This window comes from Gadus morhua, chromosome 13 (assembly GCF_902167405.1).
Source record: "Gadus morhua chromosome 13, gadMor3.0, whole genome shotgun sequence".
Classification (NCBI taxonomy): domain Eukaryota; kingdom Metazoa; phylum Chordata; class Actinopteri; order Gadiformes; family Gadidae; genus Gadus; species Gadus morhua.
Genome location: NC_044060.1, coordinates 7,209,834 through 7,224,374, shown reverse-complemented (window position 1 = coordinate 7,224,374; position 14,541 = coordinate 7,209,834). Strand labels below are relative to the sequence as shown.

General features: G+C 43.1%; 1 protein-coding gene across 1 annotated transcript in view; it reads left to right on the top strand.

Moving 5' to 3' along the window:
* The first annotated feature begins 8,372 nt into the window (after nucleotides 1-8,372).
* The window catches only part of rap1gapb (RAP1 GTPase activating protein b), a 107,130-nt gene continuing 100,961 nt past the window's right edge, over nucleotides 8,373-14,541 (top strand). Inside the window, exon 1 of the mRNA XM_030374585.1 lies at nucleotides 8,373-8,650. The gene's annotated coding sequence lies outside the window, so the exon portion shown is untranslated. The remainder of the gene's footprint in view (nucleotides 8,651-14,541) is intronic.

Genomic DNA, 14,541 nt, shown 5'->3' with positions numbered 1-14,541 from the left:
TATAATCTTAACTTTAGGTTTTACGTTTGTTGTTCTTGTCCCTCTGTTTAAAAAAACCTGCTCAACAGAGACTTGAATGACACAGATTCAGAATAAAATGTCAGGGGCTCTCATTAAGTTTGGTCTGTGGAGGAAAAGGCAAATTCTAAATCGAAGTGATGACTACAGCGCAAAGGTTACACAGCGCAAATGTTGTTAGACCTATAAAAGTTAGCTATTATAAATTAGTCTGCGTTCATCCCATTTAGAGGGAGCTTGATGTTTTGTGGGCGACATGGCATTACAATAACAATCCCTGACAGGATTGTCATCCGCCCACTGCATGAAAGATTAACACTCACGAATGAAACCTAGTAATAACAAATAAAGTGATTACCCCGCCTCAGAGGTGAGGAGTAAGGTCACCTGACTGGATGAAGGTAACTCTCGCATTTGATGACTCGAAACTTGAATTGAGAAAATAATGAGTGTCTGATTTGACCTAGACTTGACTCAAACTTGGCAATTAGTGAACACTTACAAATGGTTCAGCATGACTTGAAAAAAAAATCGGTGTACTAATGTATTTAATTGTATAGTTTGTTATTTTCTGTATGCATTATAGTGGAAGCTTAAATGTTGCATTGCTGCCAGCAAATGTTGGTGTAATAATGTAACATAACATTTACTTTGGATACCATTTTAGTATGTCATCGCCAAGCGTATTTGTTTTTTTTTCTGAAAAAAAACCTACCCAAAGTTAATACAATATATCTCCACAACTGCAAACGCTGTAACATGTAATCTTGGTAAGAAAATAGATAACATAGGTGAGGTTGTGGTGCAAGTGAAATAGATTGTTTAGATTGAATACCAACCATTGAATACCACCCTACCTGGTTCAATGTTTAATGCAAATCAAGTGAAGTAGATCACAGAGAGGTTTTAGTAGAGGTAGGTTTCGGCGAAATCTCCAAATAAATCAATAAATCCAATACAAACCATTGCAAAATCGACAATACATGAGGAACAAACAGGAAGATATATTGAGAACCAATTGTACAATGTAGACACTTGACCCTTATATTCAAAGGTCAAGACGAAGATAATTGAATGACACCAATTGCATTGCACCATATGGCCACCAGATGGCGACAAAGTACAGATGTTCTGATTGAAGGCAATTTAACTGTGTGTGTGAGTGTATTAGTTTGAGTCCAAGTGATTGTAGGCATTGTACATTTTAACCAAGAAGACGATATCAACGTTGAGAGTAATATGAAGACATTTTTGTTGATGCAAAGCGACAATGACAATTGGAATACTGTGTTGGGTTAGTTCCCTTCATAGTTCAGCAGAATCTATGAAGGGAGATTAGTCTTATAACTGTCTGCTTTTGTCAGCAACCAATTCAAGTTGGTTTGAATGTTGGCAGAGAATAAATGCCAAATGACAATTCCTCGTCTGTAGCCTCCACCTTGTGGGATTTAGAAGTCATGACACTTCTGTAATGACACAATGAAGTGTGTCAACTGCAGAAACATCTTCTTGTATACTTCTTTAGCTTGACCCGATTTAGAAATCCTAGAACCAAAAACCCATTTTTAAAACCTTACCCTTTTAGGAAACCCTAAAGCTTTACTGTCATTGGGTACGCTTATCTTTAAATCAAACGCTACAACCTAAAACCAAACCCTGACCATAAATCCCCAAAGACGAATCCTAAATCCTGCCTTTAATGAAACCCTAAACCCAGAACCAAGCACTAGAACCCAAAAACAAAGCCTAAAAGCTGACCCTTAGTGCAAACCCTGGCCCTGAAACCATCCCTAGTTAGGCCATTCTGCGTATTCGACATGGTGGATTGTACCAGCGCCTAGTAGCAAACACCTGCACCACTTACAGTAAACACACACACACACACACACACACACACACACACACACACACACACACACACACGGATGTATTTGTCATTTCCACTGTCCTTACTAGACTGTAATTTGAATATATTGTACGACTGGGGAATTCTGAATGTGGGTGATAATTGTGTGTACTGTGTATTCAATGTTCTTTTTCATACTACACTATTTTCAACTGCTGCTAACACCACTCTGAATATGCATGGTCTCCGAAATAAAAACTGCAGTCATTAAAAAAAAAATCCTCCCCACCACTTCACATCTCCCCTGACAACATAATGGAGAGAGAGAGGAGGTGGAGGAGAGACCGAGGGGGAGAGAGGAGGGGAGGAGAGAAAGAGAGAGAGAGGATGTGGAGGAGAGGCAGAGAGAGATATAAAGGATGTGGAGGGGGGGGGGGGGGGAGAGAGAGAGAGAGAGAGAGAGAGAGAGGGGGAGAGAGAGAGAAGGGGGAGGAGAGGCAGAGAGAGATGGACAAAAAGCAAAGGAGAGATGAAAAAGAGAGAGCGGGAGAGAGGAGAGGAGAAACAGAGAGTAGAGTGTAGAGAAATGGAGAGAGGTGGTAGAGACGGCCTTCTCGTGTCCTCTGGCCATGAAACCCTCTCTTTAGGTGGGCGGGCCTTGGAGGTCCCTGGGGGACTCCCAGGTGATCGATGGGGGATCCTAGAAGACGCATTGGCAGAGACATGAGACACACACATCATGTGTTCTCTTCAATGGATCCATGTTTAAATCGTAGAGGTCGTGCGGTTTTGCATTTGACTCTTTGGCTGATCCCTGAAGCAGTCCAGATGAAACCAGATTATACCGGATTAAAACGGGTAGTATCGATCTGCAGCCTTCACTGAGCATCCATCACCACCACCCTGTCCACCTCCACCACCACCACCACCACCACCACCACCACCACTTCCTCCTCCTACACCATCTCCACCACCTCCTCCACTCTTACCATCACCCTCACCACCACCCCCAGGGATGTAGTACACCCCCAGGCTCCAGTAAAATGGTGGTGGATGGATTGCTGAAGATGCCAGTAATATTCCTCCACGATCCAGTACGATTTTTTTTCTCTTTATCTCTCCATCACGCAAACATTTTCATTTATCGCCCGTATCCTCTTCCCCCTCTCTTTCCGACTCTCTCTTCCTCCACATTTCTCTCTCCTCTATCTCTCCCTCGTCTCCATCCCTATCTCCCCCTCGCTCTCTCTCTCTTCACTCCTCATTTGCCAGTCTCGTCCCCCCTCTATCTCTCTGTCTCATCCTCTCGGTTCACAGCTAAATCAGCAACTCTTATCAGTGAAAGAAGATGTTATCCAGTATGTGATACTTCTGAGAATGCGTCTGAGCGGATATCTTTAGCCTCCTGGGTGGAAGCAAAGTGCGGACGATGTGATCAGAGCTGTGGCCCTGTCCGGAGACGTGCTGGCCAGGGTGTCGCTTATGGCTGGCGTACCTCCCACACAGTCTGCCCGCCGTCTATTGTCGTCTGTGTCGTGTATTTAAGCGAGAACCGCTGTGTTCATCATGAGCTATTCTTTAATGAAACGGAACAGACGGGGGCGGGAATTAGCGCTCTCCTGTAGAGGAATCGGACATCCGACATGCACAGAAATAAACGGCGTAGACAACAAGAATGGTGGACTCAAAGGAGAGCGTGAGGACTCACTTAACATGTATAAATATACTTTTGGTGTATGCATCTATCTGAATCATCTGACATTATTGTGCGCGCACACAATCATCCCCGGCAGTGTTAATAATACCAGGGTTGAGCTACACAACAGTTGAAAAACAGAGAAAGAAAGCGGACCATTCCAAATCCAAAATGGAGGGCCTATTGTGTGAATGTGCTTTAGAGAGATAAAACCATCCTCCAGCCAGAGGAACAAGCCAGGTGGTACTTTATGTTGCTATTTAAATGTTAGTGGCACACTCCAAATCCCTTCAACAGTTTGGCATCAAACAATTGAAAGGGGCGGGCCCAGTGGCACGGCAGTAATTCTGATTCAACCATTATGGTTTTTTTTTGGAGGAGACGGAACAAAAACAGTCACAGCAACCCCCTTGACATCTCTCGCTTTTGCTGCCGAGCTCGCTCGCATCCTGTGTATTCTCCAGCGCGGGGTTTATTAATACTGGAGCGAAGAGAGGAACTCGATGTTCTTCGGTCGGGGAAGCAACGCTCTGGCCTTGTGGAGTATACATGACACACACATCTAGTAGCTCTTCAACTACCAGGGCTTCTGAAATAAAAGGCACTCCCAGGGCATGCAGTCACTCCTGTTTTGAAACTATGTGCGTGCCAATTCTGAGTTTCAAAACTAAACTCGTACCAATTGTGTCTATTGGTACGATAATTTTGTCTATATTATATAGTATATATATAATAACTATTTGGAGGAGTGACATGGTGTACCTCATGTGTTCCAAGTGCAATTACTCTAGACACAAATCTATGGAAATAATTCAATAACCCTAACCCTAACCCTTGTTGATTTGGAAAATTTCCCACAGGGATTCTTTGTACATTTAAAATCTTAGCAATCGTGATGAAATCATGCTCCATCTGATGAGTATTCTGGTATCATATCTCTTTACTATTGTTTATTTCATAATTCCTATGTTATGCTATTGAATTGTTTTAATTCGGTGTCTGACAATGTCCTTGCAGTTCAAAAAGAGATCCTGAATGTTTGTGTTGGCCATGAATAGGATTCAGGATGACTTTGTTCTTGCACACCAAGATAACCAAACTTTGCTTATCGAAGCAAAATAAACCTATTTTCCAATCTATTTGTATCAATTAGGCCTAATTACATAAATTAAAAAAAACTGATACTCAAAACGCTGCTGCTAAAGGTCAATGCATCTTTACTGAATGAAAATAAGATAATTATGAAACACTTTTAGATGTAGACATCACCTCATATATACTATATATGTTTGAAGGTAGGTGGTATTTGCCGTGTGCTGGTGGTTGAAGAGTGATCACACTGCTTTGGCTGACATACTTAATAGTGATTGGAAGACCTTCTCCTTGAGTAACATTGTAACACGCCTCCCAAAACACATAATTCATCCCAGAGCACGACCTCTGCCCTCTAAGCTGCGTTCAAATAACCAGCCGGCTCATAAAAAACCAGTGGGGAATGTATTGCTTTTAATTGGCTTTTGCCCTTCAATACGTACGGTTTAGCCCTGGGTGGCTGGAGTTGGCCAGACCATGGTGGGGAATCATGTTAGGGATGACCTCTCTCATGGGAAATGAAGTTTAGGAGGTTATTGCGAAAGGTACAGAGGATAGCGTTTAAATCACTAAACCTTGCTTCAGGAGGAGTGGTACACAAAGAGTAAAAACCTATCATTCTACTAAGCCCTTCTTGTATAGTAAAAGTTGAATATGTATTCTTTTGTTATGCAATCTTCTAAAGACTAGTAATTGTTTGAGTCTCGAGCCCTGAAACCTTCACACCCAGAGTGATAGCCAAGCAAAAGTACAGCAAGAGTTCATGGAGAGGTCCCAGCTCAGCACTTGAGTGAGAGGAAGGAGAAGAACAGAGCGGAGATAGAAGTTCCTCACACAAGATTAAGTCTGTACTTAAATATGAGAACAGGTTATTTGTTGGGTATTTCATGAAACAGTAATTTCCATACTTTTCTGGGTATTTAAAGCCGACTATAACTCTAATAGACGTTTCTGGACTGAGATGAGATGAGAGGAGAGGCAGAGGGAGTAGAGTCTGTATTGATAGGTGAGAGCACATCGATCATCTTATGAGCAGGGTTACTCTAGTACCAAAGGGGGCTTAGGGGTGAGCAAGCACTGAGGCTATGCACAGAGCGAGGACAGGGGGAGGAGTGGAGAAAAAGAGAAGGACAGAGGGAGACGGGTCAGTGATGGAGAAAGAAAGAATTGTTGAATACAACAAAATATAAAAATAAAAACGGATAGATAGATGCTAGTGGGTAGGACTGAGTGAAAGAGGATGACCAGAAACAGAACAGTATGAAAGGGTAAACACAGTGAGCCAAACAGCCACAGGACAGAGACAGGGCTGCTGTGAGTCTGGATGGATTATAAAACGACGCACAAAAACACACACACACACGCGCGCGCGCACACATGCAGGGGCGATTCTAGGTAGTGTGGGGGCCCTAGGCAGAGGATTGTTGACGGGGGGGGGGGGTGTGTGTGGAGCGATTGTTGACGGGGGGGGGGGGGGGAGCGATTGTTGACGGGGGGGGGGGGGGGTGTGGAGCGATTTTTTTTCCCCCCGTTGCCCCCAAACAATTGCGGGGCCCCAGGCAGTTGCCTGGTATGCCTAATGGGATGCGGCGCCTCTGCACACATGCATTCCACCACCTCCATTTTAGTTGATAAATGATGAAACCTGATATTTCTGTGATCACTTAAAAACTCCTCTTACACGAGAGCCCTTGTGGCTGCTCTGAGTCACTACGGGTCCAGTGTGTCATCCCACTGTGTATTCCCCGCTAATGGCCTCACGCCTCACCATAAATTACTAGACACTCAAAAGTCTTCCCTCAACTACAGTGGGGCCAGGAAACCAGAGGGGTCATTCACATCCCATCCAGTAGATTTCAAATCTATTTGGGAGTTGGACAGCCATGCAGAAGCAAATTCCCTTGCCCGCCTACTGTGGGTATATGTTGGTTTACTGTTGGGCCGTGTGGTCAGGGCCAACCTACACTAATCCTACCTGTGCTCCATGAGGGTCAGCCCAATGGGCAGCCCATAGCAGTTTGGCCCTTGGTGGCCCCTATGTGGGCTTTCTGTGGGTAAGCCCACCGTCAGACTCACTGTAGGCAGCCCACTGTGGGTTTCCCCACAGAAAGGCCTCCTGTGATTGAGCTCATCCGGGGCCCGCAGCAGAATTGGCCTTTGGGGCCAATTTGTGGGCTTTCTGTTGGTTCCCTGGGCTTAGCAGTCGGATACTCCACCGTGCTGCACTCATAGTTCAAACCAATTCAACCCTGGTAGAGCAGACCTCCAAAGCCGATCCAATCAGATTACACTTTTGTTGGACGTTCTAGAACCAGAAGAATCGAAACCCTAAAGGCTTTCTTTATTTATAAACCGCGCCCTTTGTATGGGTTTGAAGCACTGAACTCCCTTCTGTTCACTGGACACGCATCATGTGCTGACTGCTTCAACGCTACCAGCTACAGCGTAGGACCAAGATGGCTGCTATATATAAGTCCCATCAATCAAGGTATTGGGCTATCAATGAGCATTGTAGCGCGAGTCAACAGAACTGGGAATCTGGTTCAACTTAAATGGAAAATATGCTGGCAAAAGACGAACATATGCTGCCTTCTGCTGTGGTATAAGTTGGTGACCGTAATGGTAATTGATTAAAAATGTAGGTTGGCAGTACCACTGATAAAACAAATTAATATTCATGGGTATTACCCTCAGCTGCTGAACATGCAGAAGATGGGGAGAAGATGAAAAGCAGACATTTGATATGGGTTTGGCATTGACTGCCTGCTGTGATGGGATGTGCACATATGAAGCCTCACAGCAGGGGGTTGAAGTGCCATCAACTGCATTTTAATTTGCATACCTTCTTCCTCTGTGAGCGTAGACATGTCGTTTATATATTTATCTCAAAACTCACACACAAAAGGCTTTTGATCAACGAGGAGGTGGGTGGGCGGTGGTGAAGGATAAGAGTAGCAGGTTCACATCCATTTTAAAATCTTTGCCCGCAGGTGCCGACAGCAATTGGGCTGTCACAGATCGGTGCATGTGAATTAGAGTCATGGAGCCAAATATAAATCAGCCGGGGTAGGCCATAGGCTTACAACAATGAAACAAAAGATAGATGAGCTGAACGGGTCTGACTGGATGGTGGCGTTAGGAAATGGAGCCATTGCGCCGACATGGCGCATTGTGGTTGAAAGAATGGAAGGGCGACTGATTGGACTGGGCTCACGGGTCCTTCAGGCGACCGTCTGAAATAAGCAGTTTGAGTTTCTATTCAGGATACAGGGCAATGGCTGGAAATCAATAATTTTATTCCAGTATGCCCAAGGACAGATACAGTATATTTGGGCTAACGCCCCGTTGGAAAACAATTCTGACTGAAGTGGGAAACATAGTCGCAGATAGCCCTCTTTTCTTTTTTATAAAACTGAATAGACCTAGATTACATTCTTAATTAAACATGTGTATTCAAACCATTAAACCACGCACCATATGCCTACATTTCTTTAAATAATTCCAAAAATATTATTTTTGGGGGGTAATAACAGCATCTTATCGAGAGCTAAGCTTTATTTTCACACATAACGCGCGCGCGCGTGTGTGTGTGTGTGTGTGTGTGTGTGTGTTCGTGCGTTTGCGAGCACGCGGAGAGCATTGGACCGTGGGACACGGTCACGTGACAGTGACAATTCGCGAGCTGAAAGAAAGGGGAGAGCGAGAGTTGTGGTGCGCATCAGATCCACGCTCGAGCGTAGTACGCGCGCGGAGGACTGCACGAGAAATCACGTTTATTGTCGGCTGCGGACAGAACCGTTCACCTCACCGTTAACAGTTATTGGCGAGGCTCCACGGCCGTAGGCTACTACTCTGTGTAGGTCCAGTAAGTTAGGCTTCGAATTTAACCAAATACTGTTTTTAATTTCGGACTCTCCATCTATTTTGAACCTTTTGAACTTCGCTACCTTCAGCACCTCCAATCAAACTCGCAAGTCTCTTCATTCATCGCATCAAGGGTAAGACAACTTTTTGTTTTTACATTTGAAACCAAACTTGTCTGGTGGTTCTTCGTGGGACTATGTTTTCAAATCCAATGAATAGTGTTACTGTATCTGTTTTGACCATCATCTAATGAGCCATTTGTACTATGTTATTGAGACGAGTCAACGTGGTAGGCTACAATTGATCCTCCGACCGCAGGAACGTTCGGTTGGCTTCTTCACAAGGGAACAGATAAGTACAGTGTTCAGTGTACAATGCCCATTAACCACATACTTTACAGTTTGCGCAGGACTGTACTGAAAACCACGCTATGTTTCTTGACCACATTGAGCATAATTACCCCTCAGTGGGTGTCTCGCAGCTAGCTACAGTTATAAGCCAATTAAACATCTGATTTGTAATACATCGCCCAATACCCGCCCCCCTTAATGAACAACAGCCTACTTAGCGTAGTAGCCGATCTGTCTTCTGACAGGCTGCTAAAGTAAGTGATTTTATGATGCAAATTATAGTAAATGCACAATGTAGCAGCATACCACTTAACCGCAAACCAATACAACTGCGGTTTAATTAAACGTTGCGTAGAAATGAAGTTGTTAAAAAAACGAGTTTGGATCGACCCATTTTGTGTGTTCATTTGGGGAGAGAGAGAGAGAGAGAGAGAGAGAGAGAGAGAGAGAGAGAGAGAGAGAGAGAGAGAGAGAGAGAGAGAGAGAGAGAGAGAGAGAGAGAGAGAGAGAGAGAGAGAGAGAGAGAGAGAGAGAGAGAGAGAGAGAGAGAGAGAGAGAGAGAGATGGGCCTGGTTGATGGGCTCCCATCGTAACCCGTCCCCATTTGCAGTCTGGAGACACAGTTGTAGGGCATTTAAAATACATTTTCAGCTGCTTCAAGGCTTTGATCACATTGTATCCCTGAACTCCCTGTCGCTTGGACACAGAACACATCCCAGACGGTTGCACGTAAAATGAAAAAAATGCTTCATCACTATTGTTGCTATGCAATCACATGGAAATTATTTGGTTGATTAAATTAGCCGGGTCAAACGTGTGGAAATTTCTCACCAGGGGTCCGATAAGAGACAGTTGACATTGCACCCGGGAATTTCAATTTCTATCTTCACAAATTGAAGACGAATAGTTTATGGCTGCTAATAACATTAACATCTCGTAACTGTTATTGCCAAATTGCAAAAGACTTTAGATCGACCCAAATTGCCCTGCACCAATAGAGGCCATTACTTCAAAGGGTCAATCTATAATATTTTGCCGGTTTGATTGGTCAATCCGACTAATGCAGCCCATGGCAGGCATTGCAAGCTAAAGCAGAGCAGCTCCTCTTTCATCTGATGCGATGTATCCCAAACCCATTCTGCACTTACATAATGGCCTTTATTGAGTCCATATCGTTTGCCTTGAACCATACTATGGAATTGCACTGTTGCTTTGTCAGTGTGTTCCAGTTTGAGTCGTTTTTTTCAGATGTCTCTCCAGGCTTTTGCTCCCATCCGCAGAGCTGTTCTTGTTATTTCCAGTGCGTGTGAAGGGCGTGCTCATTAGGGATATTGTCATGGCCAGTAGCGTTGAGGCTGTGGAGGACTTTCACCATGAACGCAAAACTGAGTCTGTTTCCCAGACAGAATTTTGTGCAATCGAGCAAATCAGTGTTACGGTCTAGTCTGAGTCATTGGCGTCTTCAACCCAACTAGCTCTTCTTCTCTGCAAAACAACAAGATGCTGAAGTATTTCATTTCTGGAAAAGCAGTTGGTTTTACTTGGCAGCAAACACTTCAATCTGAGTATATTCTGGCTACAAGTGGCAGGCTTTAAGTAATGATCTTACTCTTCTTACTATGCAGCAGGAAATATGGGGACGTTTGAATCCCCTCTACAGTCCTCCCATCAGTTCAATTACGTCAATATGATTAGAAAGGAATATAGTCATTGGTTGGAAGTCTTCTTTAAAATAAGGTGCACTAAAATCAACAGGGCCACAATGCAAGATGCTGTCAATCTCAGTTTTAGCAGTCAGCACTTTCTCTCATTATGCTGTAAGAACAAATAGGAGATGAAGGCCGAATGAATCATTTTCCACAAACAAAGCAACACAAAGAACATCTACTGCTTCAGTGACAGGCCAACAGTACCTAAAGGAAACAATGTCATTTTTAGGAACCATTAAATGAGCAATGTGGACAGTGAGAAAGATATTCGACCAGCTTTTCCTTTTAATATATTCCTTAATATTTAATTGAAAATTAGACCATGTTCTGGTCCCTCGAAAAACATTCGAGAGACTTCCACGTTTGCATTTTTTATGGTACTATATAAACAAAGAAACACAAACAGACTACAAACCTTACATCATTCTTGTAATTAACCTCGGGCATATTTTCCCTGCAGCCTCGTTGATATCTGACCTCAATGGTTAATAGGACTCAAGTTTTGCACTAGAGCATAATTTTATTCCTCTACATGTATTTTAGTGTTTTATAATTTAAGGTTGGGGAAATGTAAGGCCCTTTCAACCTAGACAATTCTCAGGTCGTAATTTTTTCCTAGAACCAATTTGCTCCCAAAGCCGAAGTACCCTCCTTCCTGACATTCACAATGTTAATAATGAATGCAGAACTTTGACAAGAGAACATTCTGAACCTCAAACTACCTTTTTGGTCACTCGAGGCCACTGTAGTTCACACAAACCCCCCCAACACCAGCAGAGCTCTTCCCCCCCAAGGGGCAGTGTACCTCTAAATGGGTCATCAGTGGATGTCTTCAAATTCTACCTCCTGGAGAAAAGCCTAATGCTTCATGACAAGGACATTGCTCTTTGACTTCCTCCCCGGGACTCGTGGATATTTTGGGGCCAAGGGGGGACTGAGGGGACCCAAAATATAAATATAGGCCTGACATGACTTTTACTAGAATAAGTTCAAGGTCCTTACTGTGTTTATGTGGATGATAAATCTGCAGCGTTTACCCAGTTCATTGTTTGTTTCTTTTATGAATCCATGGTCGTTTCCTGCCTTATATTTTGCACTTTTTCTGTTCTGTTGTCCTTTACAGAGCCTATACAGATTTGTGAAACACAACATCTTGTAAAAGGGTTGAAAATATATGATTTAATAGGATGCTTTCATTTCATTTGCTGCAATATTGTGAACAACAGAATACCTTTTTAAAGACACAATGTGTATAAAGCGTATGATATGAGGGCTGCAACTAGAGAGTATTTCCTTTCCTTTATTTTCCTGTTCCATTCCAGTTTCTGAAGAATGGAAAATACCCATCGCCAATCGAGTTACCAGAGATGTTATTAACTATTAATTTCATAATGATCTGAAACATTGAAATTGTGACAGACCAAGAATGGACAGTGTGCCATAGGGGTTGGGCTGTGTGACATAGAGAGAGGGCTGTGCTACATAGAAGGTGTATATTGTGTGACATTGAGGGTTTGCTGTGTGACATGGAGGGTGTATTGTGACATAGAGGGTGTGTTGTGTGACATAGAGGGTGTACTCACTGTACTGTGTGACATTGAGTGTGTATTGTGACATAGAGGGTGTGTTGTGTGAGTGAAAGGTGACTAAAAGGTAACTGAGCTCTTCTTGCACTCAACATTGTTTATTAAAATGCAGCAGGAGAGGTTTCTGCTGAGTCAGCCAAACACCACAAAAACAAATGTAGATAGGGGTTTTGCATGGATAAATGGATTAATGTTAACAGAAAATGTGCTGTATGAAGTCAAAATGAATTAATCAAATATAATTGCATAAAATTGTTACATAAAACTATGTCTGGCTACTGGCTACGGCTATAAGGTGGTTTGCTAAACTTTTGCCTTGGTTTACTATACAATACCTTTTATTAAATATACTGTAGGCACAATCAAAATATAATTTAAGTTTGAAGTTATTTAAAACTATCTCCCCAAGTATAATTGTGCTAAACAAAGTTATGGGAAAGGGCATTCATAACTTGAAATCCCAGTACCTAATTTCAACCCATTTCTTCGTTTGAAAACGTCCATATAGTGCTTAAGCATTCGGGGAATCTGCCAGATGAAGATACATTTTTTTCGCTTTTTGGCAAAGCAATCGATTTGGTGATGAGTTGTATTTGTACTAAAACGCAAGAAAAGTTGCTGTCTGTGACCTATATAGTGCATTCATGGCCGTGATAGTGTCACACAATCCATGTTTAACGGTTACTGTACCGGATAATGTACCGGCAATATAAGTGCGCCAATGGGTAGTGGCATTATTGAACCATAAATTAGTTGCTGGGTTTATCCCGGGCTGTTCATTTGCCTACCATAAAAACTTAAAAGGATGTTTTAGATTAAATTGACAATGAAGATAACCTTTGTATAGGGGTGCCAATGTCCACTGCTGCACAGCTGTCAGCTGAAAGTAAAGGTAGTTTAGCTGGTGTACAGGCTGAAAGCACAGTGCAACAGCAGCAGATTGATGCGCTGCAGCTGACTAGCTGAAAGAAAAGTTGGCTCAGGTAACACTCAGAATACAGTACTTAGTCAAATGATTCAGTCAAGGTTTTTTATGAGTTCAGCACTGGACTCGAGTGCAACACATGCAGTGTTCCTTCCATTTTTATTTGTAACTCTTATTCAGCACAAAGAGGTTACTGGTTCCATCCAGCCAATCCACCATGCATCCAAACATCCTCCGTTTTTCTATGTCTCACTCCACTACCAGTCCCTTCTTATCAGAGTAGAAGAAGAAGAAGTAGTTGCGGAAGGGGAAGGGGAAAAGTCTGGGAAGAACAACGCTCAATCCTTTTCAATTCACTGGGTTCATCACTTTGCTCCAACAAAACTCTGCCGTTCAATAATGCCTCTCCTGCCTGATGCTGTCCACATGATGTGACAGTGCATGAATGATAATTGTTGATAACTAACAAGTACTCACCTGGCAAACCATCTGGATATTACAGTTGTAATAATTCTGATCTTGCCTCTGAGAGTTTGAAACTGATTTGTGAGTGGTGACTCGAAGCTTAAAATCTGTGTGCGTGGGTGTATGTGTGTCTGTTTGGAATGAGACTTTATTACTGAGGATGATACAAATTCTACGTTTTCTGAATTGCAGCCCGTACAACGGAATGGTGGTGACCCGGTTACCATATATTCTCAGTTCAATATCAATTTAATGACGGACCCCCAGCCGTAGCCCCCAAGAGTAAAAAGTAAAAACTCCTTAAATTAGCAAGGAAGAAGCCTTGAGAAGGAACGCAGAGTCGGGGATCCCTGCTTCCAGGAATTGTTAGGAGTGTCAATTGGTGCCATAATGGACATACATACAAGAAATGACATTCTTTAGTTAAAAGCTAAATAGTGTCTATGGTGATAGGTTGCTGGCCTGTTGACCGTCAGGGGAGTCCAGGCATCCAATCGCAACGCGACCGATCGGTCATCTAGTCGAATTCACTGCAAAACCCTAAAACAGACAGAATTATGTATTTGATGGGGGATGGTGCACAGAAAGCATGTAGACAACTGCTAATCTAGCTCCCATCAGCAGCAGCAATCTCGGCAACAGCAGCTGAGGGCATCCCTAGGTGCAGAACGAAAGACTTAAGAGGTAGGTTTTCAGCTTTAATTTGAATACCCTGGCAGAGACAGCTTCCCTGATTACAGGTGGCAGACTATTCTATTGATGGGGCGCTGGATAGGAGAACACTCTGTTCCCTGCTAATTTATTTTTAACCTTTGCTATTGAAAGAAGCCCACATTGTCATGAATGTCCTTGACTCCTTACCTACCCCATTGTAACTCTATACGTTTATGATTTAGGAGACATACAATTAGTGGCCACAAAATATACCTCTGCAATTCTGGAGGACATGGGACTAGGGGAGAAAATTGAAGCTTGTAAGACTGGTAAGCT